A 19312-nucleotide genomic window follows, 5' to 3' on the forward strand; every position below is an offset into this window, starting at 1 on the left:
ATGATTCGGAGTTATTCCGACGGATGAAATCAAATGTTGTGGCACAAGTGTGCAACCTCTGCAGAGTGTAAATCTATTCGAATAGCCGTGTCCACGGTTACGGACAGTTGGAAGGGCCATACAGTTTCCAGTGTCAGATTTTTTTGAAAACCTTAGTGAATGTGAATAGGGACTTGGTGACTTGTTGGAATTACAACCAATGTTGTGGGAATGACACTAATGTTCCCACTTGGGTGAGTTAGCACATGATCCAATGCTTGTGAACTAAAACTTGGCTGATGCAAAATAACTAGAGCTTAGTACTTTACTCAAAGAGTTGGCTCTGTACCTTAGTATTAGTTTGCAAGTACTTAAAGTACTTACGGCTTTGTCCCTGGCTATTCAAATGGCCAGAGTACGATGATGAATAGAACTATCACGAGGATGATCAGCAAGACGCCTACGAAAACTAGGGGTTTCGGACGTCAAACGTTGGCCTGTGGACTAGAGTGTCCATTGTTCGTTACGCTTCCGCTATGTATGAACTTGTGTATGTATGTTGGTCGATAGATCAACTATTTGTGTAAGATGAATCATGTGATTCAATGTTGTAAGACATTATGGCTTGTAATAAATAATGACTGTGATATTCGACTATTATGCCTCGCACCAACATTATCCTAGGATTGCGATGAATGACATAATAGGCATCCGGACTTAAAAAACCCGGGTGTTGACAGTAGTGGACCGGGAATTTCTGCAGGAGGTAGGACCAAGTCAACAGGAAAGAAAAGGAAAGGAAAAGACATAGTTTCAGATGATGATCTTGTTGAGAAAGTGCCAACATTCAACGTTGGTACAGTACATGTTGCTTCTTGGAGGAGACGCAGAGAGGAGAATCCCTATCGGTTCGAGGAAAGAACCTACAACAGTCGAGATAGGGAATTTTGCACCAACACTCAGTTGAATATATGGGATGACTTCTACAACTGCCCAGAGCTCATGAGGAATGGTATCATTGTGCAGCCCAAGGCCATCAACAAGGAAGAACTTACCATGCTCCAAGACACTCAGTATTGCTTTGTGGTTGATACCTTGCAGAAGATGGAACTGTTTAATCTTGTGTGCTTGAAGCCTGGAAGTACAAAGGGTGTTGGGGTGTATTGCCCAATCCTTGTCTGTCAATTCCACGGCACTGTTTTCTTTCTTGATGATGCTGCTCGCACTATGACTTGGATGACTGGACAGGAGTTGTATACTCGCGACTACCTTAACTTCTGTCAAGCCATGGGATTTGGTAGTGGCCGTGCTCATGGTTTTCAGATTCACTCTCAGGACCAATTCACTCATGGGGATATTGCTTTCTGCTACCCTCCAGAGCCTACACATGCTCATCCAACCATCTGAGGGATGTACTACTCTTATCTCGTGCTTGCCAAGATATTCTGTGAGAGTCTCATCAGCAAGTCAGGAGACTCAAGTGAATGTCGAGCCTACCATCTTAACCTCATGCACTAATGTCGTCCTGAAAATATTAGGACGATTGATGGCTGTGAGTTCCTCTACTGTGAGCTGAGGCGCTCTGTTCGCAACCGTGTGACTCCAAACTATGCTCAGTATGTTCAACAGCTCATCAATACAGTTGTGCCAACTCCTAACAACAAGAAAGATCAACTGATAAAGATGGAACCGTTCAAGATTCCTCAACGGGGAAACAAACTGGAAATCCTATCTATGATGCCTTCTGAGCGCCGGTCCAAGGAAAGGCATGACCCTGCAGCTAGCTCCAGCTCTTCTATGCATCCCAAGCGGGGTGCCTCTCGCTTCTTGGCTAGCCTATGGCAGATGGTAGACACACTCATTAGGTCGAATCCATCGGTAACAAATGAAATAAACTCCAAAGAGCACGCACTTACTTCACGGTAGGGATCACCCTCACGCCTGGCTGGACTCACTCAGCCACCCTGAGCGCGGCCCCAAGCGGCCGCTGGAGTGCCACTCCGCCCTCCAGGATGGTCTAGCGCAGCCGCTTGGGCTGCAGCTCGTCGGACGGGTCGGCGGCCGTCCTACCCTCTGGCGGAGAAGTTGTCTCCTCATCCTCCTCCTCTTTGATGTCTTCCTCCCATGATGTTTGCGAGGAGGAAGCCACCCCTCTCTTTGCCCCGCGGGTGGGACCCGCAGCCTCCTGGCTGAACGCTTAGGAGTCCAACTCCGTGCGCTCGCCCTCGTCCTCCTCCTCGCCCTCCTCGCTGGCAATCATCTCGGGGGGGGCTCCTTCCCGGCAAGCGGGGGCACATGATCGGCGACCTTGCGCCATGTCTACATTCAAGCAGATGAGTAAATAACATTAAAAGGAAAACATCGCCACTCATCACAGGATAAGCGACTCGAGACCTACCTTCAGCGCGGGCTTGTCCGTCGAGTAGGGTTGCACCTCCGCGTCGAACGAATTGAAGGCCGCCGTAGTGATCTTGAAGAGTGCCCTCCAGTACTTGGCCTCGGCCCATTCTGTGGCGGTGACGCGGGTGCAAGTCGTTCTGCCCCGTGTACTCCCACATGTAGTGGGCGCGGCACCGCAGTGGCACCAGTCGGCGACCGAGCCAGCAGTTGTATAGGTTGACCGCCGTCATCCCGGAGTCCTTGAGCGACTGGATCTCGGCGCGCATCCCCTTCACCACTTCCTCCTGCTCCTGTGGCAGCGACCGCATGTTCAGTTGCCGCGTGATACGTCTCCAACGTATCTATAATTTCTTATGTTCCATGCTAGTTTTATGACAATACCTACATGTTTTTCTCACATGATTTTATGCATTTTCTGGCACTAACCTATTAACAAGATGCCAAGGTGCCAGTTCCTATTTTCTGCTGTTTTTGGTCCCAGAAAAGCTGTTCGGGCAATATTCTCGGAATTCGACGAAACAAAAGCCAAACCTCCTATTTTACCGAGACGGACCCAGAACACCGAAGGAGAGTCGGAGAGGGGCCAAGGGGGCCCACACCACCGGGCGGCGCGGCCAAGAGGGGGGGCGCGCCCAACTATGGGGTGGGCCCCCGGGCACCCCCTCGCGCCGCCCTATCGTCTATATATTCCTCGCGACGCGAAAACCCTATATCAATCAATCATATTCCAGAAAGACTCCAGGGGCGCCGCCGCCATCGCGAAACTCCTTTTCGGGGGATAGAATCTCTGTTCCGGCACGCCACCGGGACGGGGAAGTGCCCCCGGAAGGCTTCTCCATCGACGCCACCACCTCCATCATGCTCCGTGAGTAGTTCCCTCATGGACTACGGGTTCTAGCAGTATCTAGTTGGTACTCTCTCCCATGTACTTCAATAGAATGATCTCATGAGCTGCCTTACATGATTGAGATCCATCTGATGTAATCGGTGTTGTGTTTGTTGGGATCCGATGAATTGTTACATTATGATTAGTCTATCTATAAAGTTTGTGAAGTTATTGTTGCTGCAATCTTGTTGTGTTTAATGCTTGTCACTAGTGCACGAGTGGCATGATCTTAGATTTGAGCTATATAATTATTGCTTAGATTGTATCTACAAGTTGTTTGCACATGTCTATGTCCGGAACCCGAGGCCCTAGAGTGACAGCAACTGGGATAACTGGAGGGGAAGGCTTAGATATGAGGATCACATGTTTTCACCAAGTGTTAATGCTTTTCTCCGGTGCTCTATTAAAAGGAGTACCTTAATTACCAGTAGATTCCCTTGAGGCCCGACTGGTAGGAGAAAAGATGTTATGCAAGTTTCTCATTGCGAGCACGTATGACTATATATGGAAAACATGCCTACATGATTAATAGACTTGATGTTCTATCTTAATGCTATTTCAATCCTATCAATTGCCCAACTGTAATTTGTTCACCCAACACTTGTTATTGGAGAGTTACCACTAGTGTAGATAGCTGGGAACCTGGTCCATCTTTCATCATCAAATACTCACTCGGTCCTATATGTCATTAGAAGTAGTATCAACTATTTTCTGGTGTCAATGCCTCTGTGTTACTGCTACTGCTGCTGTGTTACTGTTACTATTGTTCTCATATTACTGCTGCTTTCACATCATCCCTGTTACTAGTGCTTTTCCAGTGCAGCTGAATTGACAACTCAGTTGTTAAGGCTTATAAGTATTCTTTGTCTCCCCTTGTGTCGAATCAATAAATTTGGGTTTTACTTCCCTCGAAGACTATTGCGATCCCCTATACTTGTGGGTTATGAAGACTATTTACTGGCGTTGTTGCCGGGGAGGCATAGCTCTACTCATAAGTTCACCTGGGGAGTACACTCTACCTCTCTCTCTGTTTTTATTTTATTTTGTTTTGCTTAGTTTACTTTTGTCTAGTTTATCTGTGCTTAGTTTATTTCTATCTAGTATTATTTTGCTTAGTTTAATTTTGTCTAGTTTGTTTTTGTCTTGTTTTATTTTCCCTATATACCCGAAAATCCAAAATTTGAAAAACCCAAAAATTAAAAACTGTTGTTATGGAAGAACCCACAACCTATTTGGAGCTTATTGAATTATATATGAATTATAGAGAATCAAGAAAGGGTAAAGTCATGAGTGTCGTGTTAGAAAAATTGAATACAATTGCTAAAATCTTGCTTAAACGCCATGATATAAATTGTTGCTCTAAACAGGATACTAAACATCTTAAATTCCAATGTGGCTTTAGTGAAGAAGTTTTAATTATGAACTATCAAGTGGAATAACTATATTCATCTTGGGTTCGAAGAAGTAGAACAATTTGTTTTATTTATGGGAGCTTCTGAAATAGAATCCTTCATGTTTAAAAATTATGAAACCTGTGTTGCTTGTAAGGACCTTAAAGATTATGTCTCTTCTATCCTCTATTTTTTCATAGAACATTACAACAATAATCCTTATATCATTGATTATAAAGAGAGACTCATTCATGCAAAAGAATGCACTCACAATTTGCAGGAACCTGTGAAAGAAGAAATTGATGAACCTGAAAGCTCATTGGATGAAAAAGAGGAGGAGAGTGATGAACAAAAGGAGGAAGAATGGATTAGCTACCCATGCCAACCTTCTAATGAGAGTAACTCTTTATCTCTTACACTATTTGATTGTCCTCCATGCTTACCAAAAGAGGATGAATGTTATGTTCCTGTGGATTCTCTTGAAATATTCCCTATGAGTAAAACTTGTAAGAATAATTATGCTACAGTTATCTATGATAATCCATGCTATTTTGACAAATCTTATGATAATGCTTTGTTTGTGCCTGATATCGGAATGCATGGTACTAAAGAGTTTTGCTTAGCAAATGTTTATGATAAGGCTCTAGATGATGGTCCTATGTTACTTGATAATATTAATTGTACTACTAATGAAAATGGGATTGGAGAGATCTTGACTTTATCTAGGAGTCCCATATCTTTTGAGATTGATCAATCATCTTGTTATATTATTGATAAAAGTGGGTTTGAAAGTTTTAATCCTATTATTTTTGAGCTTGATAAAAATTATGTGTTTATAGATCATGAAAAACATGCTTTATGTGATAGTTATATTGTTGAGTTTATTCATGAAGCTACTGAAAATTATTATGAGAGAGGAAAATATGGTTGTAGAAATTTGCATGGTACTAAAACACCCCTCTATATGCTGAAACTTTTGAAGTTACTCATGTTTTATCTTCCTATGCTTGTCACTTTGTTCTTCATGAATTTATTTGTGTACAAGATTCCTATGCATAGGAAGTGGGTTAGACTTAAATGTGTTTTGAATTTGCTTCTTGATGCTCTCTTTTGCTTCAACTCTTATTTCTTAAGTGAGCATCATTAAAATCACTGAGCCCATCTTAATGGCTATAAAGAAAGAACTTCTTGCGAGATAACCCATGTCTTGGAAGTTTTTACTACTGTAGCAAACTCTCCTTATCATGTTTATCGCATTGTTGTGCCAAGTAAAGTCTGTAATATAAAGTTGATACTAGATTTGGATTTCTGCGCAGAAACAGATTTTTAGCTGTCACGAATTTGAGTAGACCTCTCTGTAGAAGAACCTAAAAATTCTGCAAAATTTCATGCGTGTTCCTCAGATATGTACGCAACTTTCATTAGTTTTGAGTTTTCTGATTTGAGCAACTGAAGTACCTCTAACAAATTCGTGTTTACTGGCTGTTCTATTTTGACAGATTTTGTCTCTGTTTTTTGCATTGTCTCTAGTGGACTTTAAGTAAGGCTTTCTAGACGTGGAGAGTTGTAGCTAATGTTTTATTGATTTCTTGCAATGTGTCACTACAGAAGTAAAGTGGATTAAAGTTTTTTGAGTACTAACCCCTCTAATGAAGTTTATGAGAAGTTTGGTGTGGCAGAAGTTTTCAAGGGTCAAGAGAGAAGGATGATATAATGTGATCAAGAAGAGTGAAGAGCCTAAGCTTGGGGATGCCCCCGTGGGTCACCCAAGAATATTTCAAGAATACTCAAGCGTCTAAGCTTGGGGATGCCCAAGGCATCCCCTTCTTCATCAACAACTTATCAGGTCACCTCTAGTGAAACTATATTTTTATTCCGTCACATCTTATGTGCTTTAATTGGAGCGTTTGTGTGTTTTTATTTTTGTTTGTATTTGAATAAATTCGGATCCTAGCAATCCTTGTGTGGGAGAGAGACACGCTCCGCTTTTTCATTTGAACGCTTGTGTTCTTAATTTACTTTAATATTCATGGCAAAAAGCTGAAAGCTGCAGCATTTATTGCTATTTGGTTGGAAACAGAAAATGCTTCATATTGTCTTGAATAATTTGATACTTGGCAATTGTTTTGAGCTCTCAAGTAGATCATGTTTAAGCTCTTGCATCATGTAGTTTAAACCTATTAGTGGAGAACTACCGTAGAGCTTGTTGAAATTTGGTTTGCATGATTGGTCTCTCTAAGGTCTAGATATTTTCTCGTAAAAGTGTTTGAGCAACAAGGAAGATAGTGTAGAGTTTTATAATGCTTGCAATATGTTCTTATGTAAGTTTTGCTGTACCGGTTCATATTTGTGTTTGCTTCAAACAACCTTGCTAGCCAAAGCCTTGTACTGAGAGGGAATGCTTCTCGTGCATCCAAAACCTTGAGCCAAAACCTATGCCACTTGTGTCCACCATAAGTACCTACTATGTGGTATTTTTCTGCCATTCCAAGTAAATACTTCATGTGATGCCTTTAAACAATTCAAAAGTTATTATCTCCTTATTTGTGTCAATGTTTTATAGCTCATGAGGAAGGATGTGGTGTTTTATATTTCAATCTTGTTGGGCAGCTTTCACCAATGGACTAGTGGCTCATCCGCTTATCCAATAATTTTGCAAAAAGAGCTGGCAACGGGGTTCCCAGCCCCAATTAATTAACCTTAACTAATAATTCTCTTCACATGTTTTGCCCCGATTCATCGATAAGCAACTTAATTATGCAAATAGACACTCCTTCATGGTATGTGAAATGTTGGAAGGCACCCGAGGATTCGGTTAGCCACGGCTTGTGAAAGCAAAAGGTTGGGAGGAGTGTCATCTATAAATAAAACTAAAATAAATGTGTAAACAAAAGAGAAGAGGGATGATCTACCTTGTTGGTAGAGATAATGTCCTTCATGGGAGCCGCTCTTTGAAAGTCTGTTTGACAAGGGGGTTAGAGTGCCCACTACCATTCGTTGACAACAATAAACACCTCTCAAAACTTTATTTTTATGCTCTCTATATGATTTCAAAACTTGAAAAGCTCTAGCACATGATTTAATCCCTGCTTCCCTCTGCGAAGGGCCTTTCTTTTACTTTACGTTGAGTCAATTTACCTACTTCTTTCTATCTTAGAAGCAAACACTTGTGTCAACTGTGCATTGATTCTTACATGCTTGCTTGTTGCCCTTATTATACTACTTTGTGTTGATAATTATCCATGAGATATGCATGTTGAAAGTTGAAAGCAATTGCTGAAACTTAAATCTTCCTTTGTGTTGCTTCAAAACCTCTTATTAAGAATTTATTGCTTTATGAGTTAACTCTTATGCAAGACTTTTTGATGCTTGTCTTGAAAGTACTATTCATGAAAAGTTTTTGCTATATGTTATCTATTTGTTAGCAAACTATAGATCATTGCCTTGAGTCACTTCATTCATCTCATATGCTTTACAATAGTATGATCAAGATTATGTTGGTAGCATGTCACTTCAGAAATTATTCTTTTTATCGTTTACCTACTCGAGGGCGAGTAGGAACTAAGCTTGGGGATGCTTGATACGTCTCCAACGTATCTATAATTTCTTATGTTCCATGCTAGTTTTATGACAATACTTACATGTTTTGCTCACACTTTATAGATTTTATGCATTTTCCGACACTAACCTATTAACAAGATGCCAAGGTGCCAGTTCTTGTTTTCTGCTGTTTTTGGTTCCAGAAAAGCTGTTCGGGCAATATTCTCGGAATTCGACGAAACAAAAGCCAAACCTCCTATTTTACCGAGATGGACCCAGAACACCGAAGGAGAGTCGAAGAGGGGCCAAGGGGGCCCCACACCACCTGGCGGCGCGGCCAAGAGGGGGGGCGCGCCCAGCTATGGGGTGGGCCCCCCGGGCACCCCCTCGCGCCGCCCTTTCGCCTATATATTCCTCGCGACGCGAAAACCCTATATCAATCAATCATATTCCAGTAAAGACTCCGTGGGCGCCGCCGCCATCGCGAAACTCCGTTTCGGGGACAGAATCTCGTTCCGGCACGCCGCCGGACGGGAAGTGCCCCCGGAAGGCTTCTCCATCGACGCCACCAGCTCCATCATGCTCCGTGAGTAGTTCCCCCATGGACTACGGGTTCTAGCAGTAGCTAGTTGGTACTCTCTCTCTCCCATGTACTTCAATACAATGATCTCATGAGCTGCCTTACATGATTGAGATCCATCTGATGTAATCGGTGTTGTGTTTGTTGGGATCCGATGAATTGTTACATTATGATCAGTCTATCTATAAAGTTTGTGAAGTTATTGTTGCTGCAATCTTGTTGTGTTTAATGCTTGTCACTAGTGCACGAGTGGCATGATCTTAGATTTGAGCTCTGTAATTATTACTTAGATTGTATCTACAAGTTGTTTGCACATGTCTATGTCCGGAACCTGAGGCCCCAGAGTGACAAAGAATCGGGATAACCGGAGGGGAAGACTTAGATATGAGGATCACATGTTTTCACCAAGTGTTAATGCTTTGCTCCGGTGCTCTATTAAAAGGAGTACCTTAATTATCGATAGATTCTCTTGAGGCCCTGCCGCCACCGGCTGGTAGGACAAAAGATGTTATGCAAGTTTCTCATTGCGAGCATGTATGACTATATATGGAAAACATGCCTACATGATTAATAGACTTGATGTTCTGTCTTAATGCTATTTCAATCCTATCAATTGCCCAACCGTAATTTGTTCACCCAACACTTGTTATTGGAGAGTTACCACTAGTGTAGATAGCTGGGAACCCCGGTCCATCTTTCATCATCAAATACTCACTCGGTCCTATATGTCATTAGAAGTAGTATCAACTATTTTCTGGTGCCATTGCCTCTGTGTTACTGCTATTGCTGCTGTGTTACTGTTACTATTGCTCTCATATTACTGCTGCTTTCACATGACCCCTGTTACTAGTGCTTTTCCAGGTGCAGCTGAATTGACAACTCACTTGTTAAGGCTTATAAGTATTATTTGTCTCCCCTTGTGTCGAATCAATAAATTTGGGTTTTACTTCCCTCGAAGACTGTTGCGATCCCCTATACTTGTGGGTTATCACCGCGGCATGCTCGGCTCGGCCGAGTACCGCGGGGTGGCGATATCGCCCTTCGGCGTTGTCTCCTTGATGTAGAACTAGTACTTCCGCCATTGAGCTTGCGCCTTCTTCGGGAGCGTGATATGTCTCCAACGTATCTATAATTTCTTATGTTCCATCCTAGTTTTATGACAATACCTACATGTTTTATTCACACTTTATAATGTTTTTATGCATTTTCTGGGACTAACCTATTAACAAGATGCCACAGTGTCAGTTCCTGTTTTCTGCTGTTTTTGATTTCAGAAAAGTTGTTTTACAAATATTCTCGGGATTGGACGAAACAAAAGCCCACGGCCCTATTTTCCACGGAGTGTTCCAGAAGACCGAAGATGAGTTGAGGAAGGCCAGCAGGGGGCCCTCCCCATATGGCGGCGCGGGGGGCCCCACTGCCGCGCCGAGACGTGGGGAGGGAGCCCCCGGCCCCCCGACGCTGCCCCTTCGCCTATTTATTCCTTCGTCCCTGAAAACCCTAGTACCGAGAGCCAAAATACCAAAACAGTTCCAGAGACGCCGCCGCCGTCAACCCTAACTCGGGGGGTTCAGAAGATCTCCTCCGGCACCCTGATGTCTACGGGAGCTTCTATTCTTGTAGATAGTGTTGGGCCTCCAAGAGCAGAGGTTTGTAGAACAGCAACAAGTTTCCCTTAAGTGGATCACCCATGGTTTATCGATCTCAGGGAGGAAGACGTCAAAGATATCCCTCTCATGCAACCCTGCAACCACAAAGCAAGAAGTCTCTTGTGTCCCCAACACACCTAATAGGTGTACTAGTTCGGCGAAGAGATAGTGAAATACAGGTGGTATGAATATATATGAGCAAGTAGCAACGGCACCGTAAAAGTGCTTTGCCCGAGACAAGAAACAAGCGTAGTAACGCAGCGAAGAGTAACGCAAAGAAACAAGTAAACAAGCAGCGATAGCGTATTTAGGAACAAGGCCTAGGGATTAGACTTTCACTAGTGGACACTCTCAACATTGATCACATAACGTAATAGATAAATGCATACTCTACACTCTTGTTGGATGATGAACACATTGCGTAGGATTACACGAACCCTCAATGCCGGAGTTAACAAGCTCCACAATTCAATGTTCATATTTAAATAACCTTAGAGTGCATGAAAGATCAATTCGACTAAACCAAGTACTAACATAGCATGCACACTCGTCACCTTCATGCTATGTAGGAGGAATAATACACATCAATACTATCATAGCAATAGTTAACTTCATAATCTACAAGAGATCATAATCATAGCATAAACCAAGTACTAACACGGATGCACACAATGTCACCATTACACCGTGCAGGAGGAATAAAACTACTTTAATAACATTGCTAGAGTAGCACATAGACAAATTGTGATACAAAATACATTGCAATCATAAAGACATATAAATAAGCCCTTCACTACGCCATTCATAACAGTGAGTAAGTATTCTGTGAAATATAGCCTAAGAGACCCACACGGTGCACACATTGTCACCTTTACACACGTGGGACAAGGAGTCTCCGGAGATCACATAAGTAAAACTCTCTTGACTAGCATAATGACATCTAGATTACAAGCATCATCATATGAATCTCAATCATGTAAGGCAGCTCATGAGATTATTGTATTGAAGCACATAGGAGAGAGATGAACCACATAGCTACCGGTACAGCCCCGAGCCTCGATGGAGAACTACTCCCTCCTCATGGGAGCAGCAGCGGTGATGAAGATGGCGGTGGAGATGGCAGCGGTGTCGATGGAGAAGCCTTCCGGGGCACTTCCCCGCTCCGGCAGGGTGCCGGAACGGAGACTCCCGTCCCCGGATCTTGGCTTCGCGATGGCGGCGGCTCGGAAGGTTTTCCGTATCGTGGTTCTTCGCATCATGATTTTCTCGACGGAGGCTTTAAATAGGCGGAAGGGCAGCCTCGGAGGGGGCTCGGGGGCCCACACCATAGGGCGGCGCGGCCCTCCTCGGCCGCGCCGCAGGTGTGGTGTGGGGCCCCCGGGGCTTCCCTCGGCGGCTCTCGGGTGTTCTGGAAGGCTCCGGGAAAAATAGGACCCCGGGTCTTGATTTCGTCCAATTCCGAGAATATTTTGTTACTAGGATTTCCGAAACCAAAAACAGCAGAAAACAGGAACCGGCTCTTCGGCATCTTGTTAATAGGTTAGTTCCGTAAAATGCACGAATATGACATAAAGTGTGCATAAAACATGTAGGTATCATCAATAATATGGCATAGAACATAAGAAATTATCGATACGTCGGAGACGTATCAAGCATCCCCAAGCTTAGTTCTCGCTCGTCCCGAGTGTAAAACGATAACAAAGATAATTTCGAAGTGACATGCCATCATAACCTTGATCATACTATTTGTAAACATATGTAGTGAATGCAGCGATCAAAACAATGGTAATGACATGAGTAAACAAGTGAATCATAAAGCAAAGACTTTTCATGAATAGTACTTCAAGACAAGTATTAATAAGTCTCGCATAAGAGTTAACTCATAAAGCAATAAATCAAAGTAAAGGTATTGAAGCAACACAAAGGAAGATTAAGTTTCAGCGGTTGCTTTCAACTTGTAACATGTATATCTCATGGATAATTGTCAACATAGAGTAGTATAACAAGTACAATATGCAAGTATGTAGGAATCAATGCACAGTTCACACAAGTGTTTGCTTCTTGAGGTGGAGAGAGATAGGTGAACTGACTCAACATAAAAGTAAAAAGAATGGTCCTTCAAAGAGGAAAGCATCGATTTCTATATTTGTGCTAGAGCTTTTATTTTGAAAACATGAAACAATTTTGTCAACGGTAGTAATAAAGCATATGAGTTATGTAAATTATATCTTACAAGTTGCAAGTCTCATGCATAGTATACTAATAGTGCCCGCACCTTGTCCTAATTAGCTTGGACTACCGGATCTTTGCAATGCACATGTTTTAACCAAGTGTCACAATGGGGTACCTCCATGTCGCTCTGTACAAAGGTCTAAGGAGAAAGCTCGCATTTTGGATTTCTCGCTTTTGATTATTCTCAACTTAGACATCCATACCGGGACAACATGGACAACAGATAATGGACTCCTCTTTAATGCATAAGCATGTGGAAACAATTATTATTCTCGTATGAGATTGAGGATATGTGTCCAAAACTGAAACTTCCACCATGATTCATGGCTTTAGTTAGCGGCCCAATGTTCTTCTCTAACAATATGCATGCTCCAACCATAAAGGTGGTAGATCTCTCTTACTTCAGACAAGACGGACATGCATAGCAACTCACATGATATTCAACAAAGAATAGTTGATGGCGTCCCCGAAACATGGTTATCGCACAACAAGCAACTTAATAAGAGATAAAGTGCATAAGTACATATTCAATACCACAATAGTTTTTAAGCTATTTGTCCCATGAGCTATATATTGCAAAGGTGAATGATGGAATTTTAAAGGTAGCACTCAAGCAATTTACTTTGGAATGGCGGATAAATACCATGTAGTAGGTAGGTATGGTGGACACAAATGGCATAGTGGTTGGCTCAAGTATTTTGGATGCATGAGAAGTATTCCCTCTCGATACAAGGTTTAGGCTAGCAAGGTTATTTGAAACAAACACAAGGATGAACGGTGCAGAAAAACTCACATAAAAGACATATTGTAAACATTATAAGACTCTACACCGTCTTCCTTGTTGTTCAAAACTCAATACTAGATATTATCTAGACTCTAGAGAAACCAAATATGCAAACCAAATTAGCAAGCTCCAAGTGTTTCTTCATTAATGGGTGCAAAGTATATGATGCAAGAGCTTAAATATGAGCACAACAATTGCCAAGTATCAAATTATCCAAGACATTTTAGAATTACTACATGTAGTATTTTCCAATTCCAACCATATAACAATTTAACGAAGAAGAAACTTCGCCATGAATATTATGAGTAAAGCCTAAGGACATACTTGTCCATATGCTACAGCGGAGCGTGTCTCTCTCCCACAAAGTGAATGCTAGGATCCATTTTATTCAAACAAAACAAAAACAAAAACAAACCGACGCTCCAAGCAAAGTGCATAAGATGTGACGGAATAAAAATATAGTTTCAGGGGAGGAACCCGATAATGTTGTCGATGAAGAAGGGGATGCCTTGGGCATCCCCAAGCTTAGACGCTTGAGTCTTCTTAGAATATGCAGGGGTGAACCACCGGGGCATCCCCAAGCTTAGAGCTTTCACTCTTCTTGATCATAGTATATCATCCTCCTCTCTTGACCCTTGAAAACTTCCTCCACACCAAACTCGAAACAACTCATTAGAGGGTTAGTGCACAATAAAAATTAACATGTTCAGAGGTGACACAATCATTATTAACACTTCCGGACATTGCATAAAGCTACTGGACATTAATGGATCAAAGAAATTCATCCAACATAGCGAAAGAGGCAATGCGAAATAAAAGGCAGAATCTGTCAAAACAGAACAGTCCGTAAAGATGGATTTTATTAGGCCACCAGACTTGCTCAAATGAAAATGCTCAAATTGAATGAAAGTTGCGTACGTATCGGAGGATCATGCACGTAAATTGGCTTAATTTTCTGAGCTACCTACAGGGAGGTAGACCCAGATTCGTGACAAGCAAAGAAATCTGGAACTGCGCAGTAATCCAAATCTAGTACTTACTTTACTATCAAAGACTTTACTTGGCACAACAAAACTCAAAACTAAGATAAGGAGAGGTTGCTACAGTAGTAAACAACTTCCAAGACACAAATATAAAACAAAGTACTGTAGCAAAATAACACATGGGTTATCTCCCAAGAAGTTCTTTCTTTATAGCCGTTAAGATGGGCTCAAGCAGCTTTAATGATGCACTCGCAAAAGATAGTATGTGAAGCAAAAGAGAGCATCAAGAGGCAAATTCAAAACATATTTAAGTCTAACATGCTTCCTATGCATAGGAATCTTGTAAATAAACAAGTTCATGAAGAGCAAAGTAACAAGCATAGGAAGATAAAACAAGTGTAGCTTCAAAAATTTCAGCACATAGAGAGGTGTTTTAGTAACATGAAAATTTCTACAACCATATTTTCCTCTCTCATAATAACTTTCAGTAGCATCATGAGCAAACTCAACAATATAACTATCACATAAAGCATTCTTATCATGAGTCTCATGCATAAAATTATTACTCTCCACATAAGCATAATCAATTTTATTAGTTGTAGTGGGAGAAAATTCAACAAAGTAGCTATCATTATTATTCTCATCGAGTGTAGGAGGCAAAGTATCATCAAAGAAAAATTTCTCCTCAATGCTTGGGGGACTAAAAAGATCATGAAAACCAGCTTCCCCAAGCTTAGAACTTTCTATATTATTATCAACAATGGTGTTCAAAGCGTTCATACTAATATTACTACCAGCATGCAAATAAGATTTCATAGGTTTTTTAATTTTCGCATCAAACCATCCATGTCTTAAATCAGGAAATAGAATAAGAAGCTCATTGTTGTCCATTATGCCAAACTAGTGTAAACAAGAAACGTGAGAGCCTTTTACCTTTCCTCCCCGGCAACGGCGCCAGAAAAGTGCTTGATGTCTACGGGAGCTTCTATTCTTGTAGACAGTGTTGGGCCTTCAAGAGCAGAGGTTTGTAGAACAGCAACAAGTTTCCCTTAAGTGGATCACCCAAGGTTTATCGATCTCAGGGACGAAGAGGTCAAAGATATCCCTCTCATGCAACCCTGCAACCACAAAGCAAGAAGTCTCTTATGTCCCCAACACACCTAATAGGTGTACTAGTTCGGCGAAGAGATAGTGAAATACAGGTGGTATGAATATATATGAGCAGTAGCAACGGCACCGTAAAAGTGCTTTGCCCAGGACAAGAAACAAGCAAGAGTAATGCAAGCAGATAGTAACGCAAGAAAACAAGAAACAAGCAACGATAGCGATATTTAGGAACAAGGCCTAGGGATTAGACTTTCACTAGTGGACACTCTCAACATTGATCACATAACAGAATAGATAAATGCATACTCTACACTCTTGTTGGATGATGAACACATTGCGTAGGATTACACGAACCCTCAATGTCGGAGTTAACAAGCTCCACAATTCAATGTTCATATTTAAATAACCTTAGAGTGCATGAAAGATCAATTCGACTAAACCAAATACTAACATAGCATGCACACTGTCACCTTCATGCTATGTAGGAGGAATAATACACATCAATACTATCATAGCAATAGTTAACTTCATAATCTACAAGAGATCATAATCATAGCATAAACCAAGTACTAACACGGATGCACACAATGTCACCATTACACCGTGCGTGGAGGAATAAAACTACTTTAATAACATTGCTAGAGTAGCACATAGACAAATTGTGATACAAAATACATTGCAATCATAAAGAGATATAAATAAGCACTTCACTACGCCATTCATAACGAGTGAGTAAGTATTCGTGAAATATAGCCTAAGAGACCCACACGGTGCACACACCGTCACCTTTACACACGTGGGACAAGGAGTCTCCGGAGATCACATAAGTAAAACTCTCTTGACTAGCATAATGACATCTAGATTACAAGCATCATCATATGAATCTCAATCATGTAAGGCAGCTCATGAGATTATTGTATTGAAGCACATAGGAGAGAGATGAACCACATAGCTACCGGTACAGCCCCGAGCCTCGATGGATAACTACTCCCTCCTCATGGGAGCAGCAGCGGTGATGAAGATGGCGGTGGAGATGGCAGGGGTGTCGATGGAGAAGCCTTCCGGGGCACTTCCCCGCTCCGGCAGGGTGCCGAACAGCAGACTCCGTCCCCCGGATCTTGGCTTCGCGATGGCGGCGGCTCCGGAAGGTTTTCCGTATCGTGGTTCTTCGCATCGTGGTTTTCTCGACGGGAGGCTTTAAATAGGCGGAGGGGCAGCCTCGGAGGGGGCTCGGGGGCCCACACCATAGGGCGGCGCGGCCCCCTCCGGCCGCGCCGGGGTGTGTGTGGGGCCCCCGTGGCTTCCCTCCGCGGCTCTCGGTGTTCCCGGAAGGCTCCGGGAAAAATAGGACCCCGGGTCTTGATTTCGTCCAATTCCGAGAATATTTTGTTACTAGGATTTCGAAACCAAAAACAGCAGAAAACGAGAACCGGCTCTTCGGCATCTTGTTAATAGGTTAGTTCCAGAAAATGCACGAATATGACATAAAGTGTGCATAAAACATGTAGGTATCATCAATAATATGGCATAGAACATAAGAAATTATCGATACGTCGGAGACGTATCACATCCTGCCGGAGAGGGGAATCATCACCGGAGGGCTCTACATCACCATGCCCGCCTCCGGACTGATGCGTGAGTAGTTCATCCTTGGACTATGGGTCCATAGCATTAGCTAGATGGTTGTCTTCTCTGTCATCATGTTTAGATCTTGTGAGCTTCCTATCATGATCAAGATCATCTATTTGTAATGCTACATGTTGTGTTTGTTGGGGTCCGATGAATATGGAATACTATGTCAAGTTGATTATCAATCTATCATATATGTTGTTTATGTTCTTGCATGCTCTCCGTTGCTAGTAGAGGCTCGGCCAAGTTGATACTTGTGACTCCAAGAGGGAGTATTTATGCTCGATAGTGGGTTCATGCCTCCATTGAACTGCAGGACAGATGACGAAAAGTTCTAAGGTTGTGGATGTGCCGTTGCCACTAGGGATAAAACATCAATGCTTTGTCTAAGGATATTTGTGTTGATTACATTACGCACCATACTTAATGCAATTGTCTGTTGTTTGCAACTTAATACTGGAAGAGGTTCGGATGATAACCTGAAGGTGGAATTTTTAGGCATAGATGCATGCTGGATAGAGGTCTATGTACTTCGTCGTAATGCCCTGATTAAATCTCATAGTACTCATCGTGATATATGTATGTGCATTGTTATGCCTTCTTTATTTGTCAATTGCCCAACTGTAATTTGGTCACCAAACATGCTATTTCTTATCGGAGAGACACCACTAGTTAACTGTGGACCCCGGTCCATTCTTTACATCTGAAATACAATCTACTGCAATACTTGTTCTTTACTGTTCTTCGCAAACAAACATCATCATCCACACTATACATCTAATCCTTTGTTTTCAGCAAGCCGGTGAGATTGACAACCTCACTGTTACGTTGGGGATAAGTACTTTGATTGTGTTGTGCAGGTTCCACGTTGGCGCCGGAATCCCTGGTGTTGCGCCGCACCACATCTCGCCGCCATCAACCTTCAACGTGCTTCTTGACTCCTACGGTTCGATTAAACCTTGGTTTCTTGCCGAGGGAAACTTGCCGTCGTGCGCATCACACCTTCCCTCTTGGGGTTCCCAACGGACGCGTGTCGAACGAAAGACAATACGTCAACCACGCGCATCACCGATTCAAAGCAAGGATCAGCGGCACTATGGGACCCAACGGAATATGACATGCATATTACTACACCATTGCTGTGTGAACAGGTATCCTAAAGCTGTGGCCTATCACCCATGCGCATTAAATTATCAATTTCTATCACGGATGAGTCGAACAAATTGTTTGTTCGCTTTTCCGTCGAGAACCTATGCATCGATGCTCTGGTATGTGCGGAACCGATTCAATGGACGTTTTGGTTCTCTTTTGATACACATAGTGCATGGTCTAAAGTTACAGACAGCTTACATACACCATTTTTGTTGTTGTATGAAGGGTGTCTATAACTTATACTCATGTATAGCTATGACTAGATAACTTACATATAGACTATTGTATACATTGTCTATAGCATTGTCTATACTCCGTAGATGACATGGAGTAGTATTACGGACAACATCCAGTCTAAATCAATGTACATGCCCTAATGGTCTGCGGAAAGCCAGAGAGCGCGGCGGCCACGAGGGCAGCGGCGGCCATGCGGCGTCCAGTCGCCTTAAATGTGGGCAGTTGCTACCGCTAGATGGGACGTGCTGCCGATCCACCACCGCCGCTCCATTCTCTACTCTCCACATCAAGATGCCCGCCGTACGAAGACCACCTACTCGATGGTTGGCCTCAGCGGCCGCGCGCGCCTCCCGGCACCACCGCGGCCCGCGGCGCGGCCGCGAGACGGGGCAGCGAGCACGGCTCCACGGCGGGGACGAGGGGCCACGGTTTCAAGGCGTGGCACGATGTCTACGTAGCGAGAAGCGGAAGCAGAGGTGGCGGAAGGGGCGGCCCCGCGGTCGGGCGAGCCGCGCGGAGCCCGCCAGAGCCGGAGCGAGGGCGGCGATCCTCGCATCGGCCCGAACGCACAACGGTACCCGGCGGTTCGAGGAGGAGGAGCGAGTTCGTCCAACGACGCGAACCTCGAGCACGTCCTCGGGAATGTCGCGCCGGCGAGCAGCCACGAAGGGAGCGGGGGGGGGGGGGGGGGGGGGACGCCGCCTCATGGAGCGGAGCGAGCTCACGAGCTCGCGCTCATCGCCACTACGACGCGTTCGCTCGC

Source organism: Lolium rigidum, chromosome 7, assembly GCF_022539505.1.
Source record: "Lolium rigidum isolate FL_2022 chromosome 7, APGP_CSIRO_Lrig_0.1, whole genome shotgun sequence".
Classification (NCBI taxonomy): Eukaryota; Viridiplantae; Streptophyta; class Magnoliopsida; order Poales; family Poaceae; genus Lolium; species Lolium rigidum.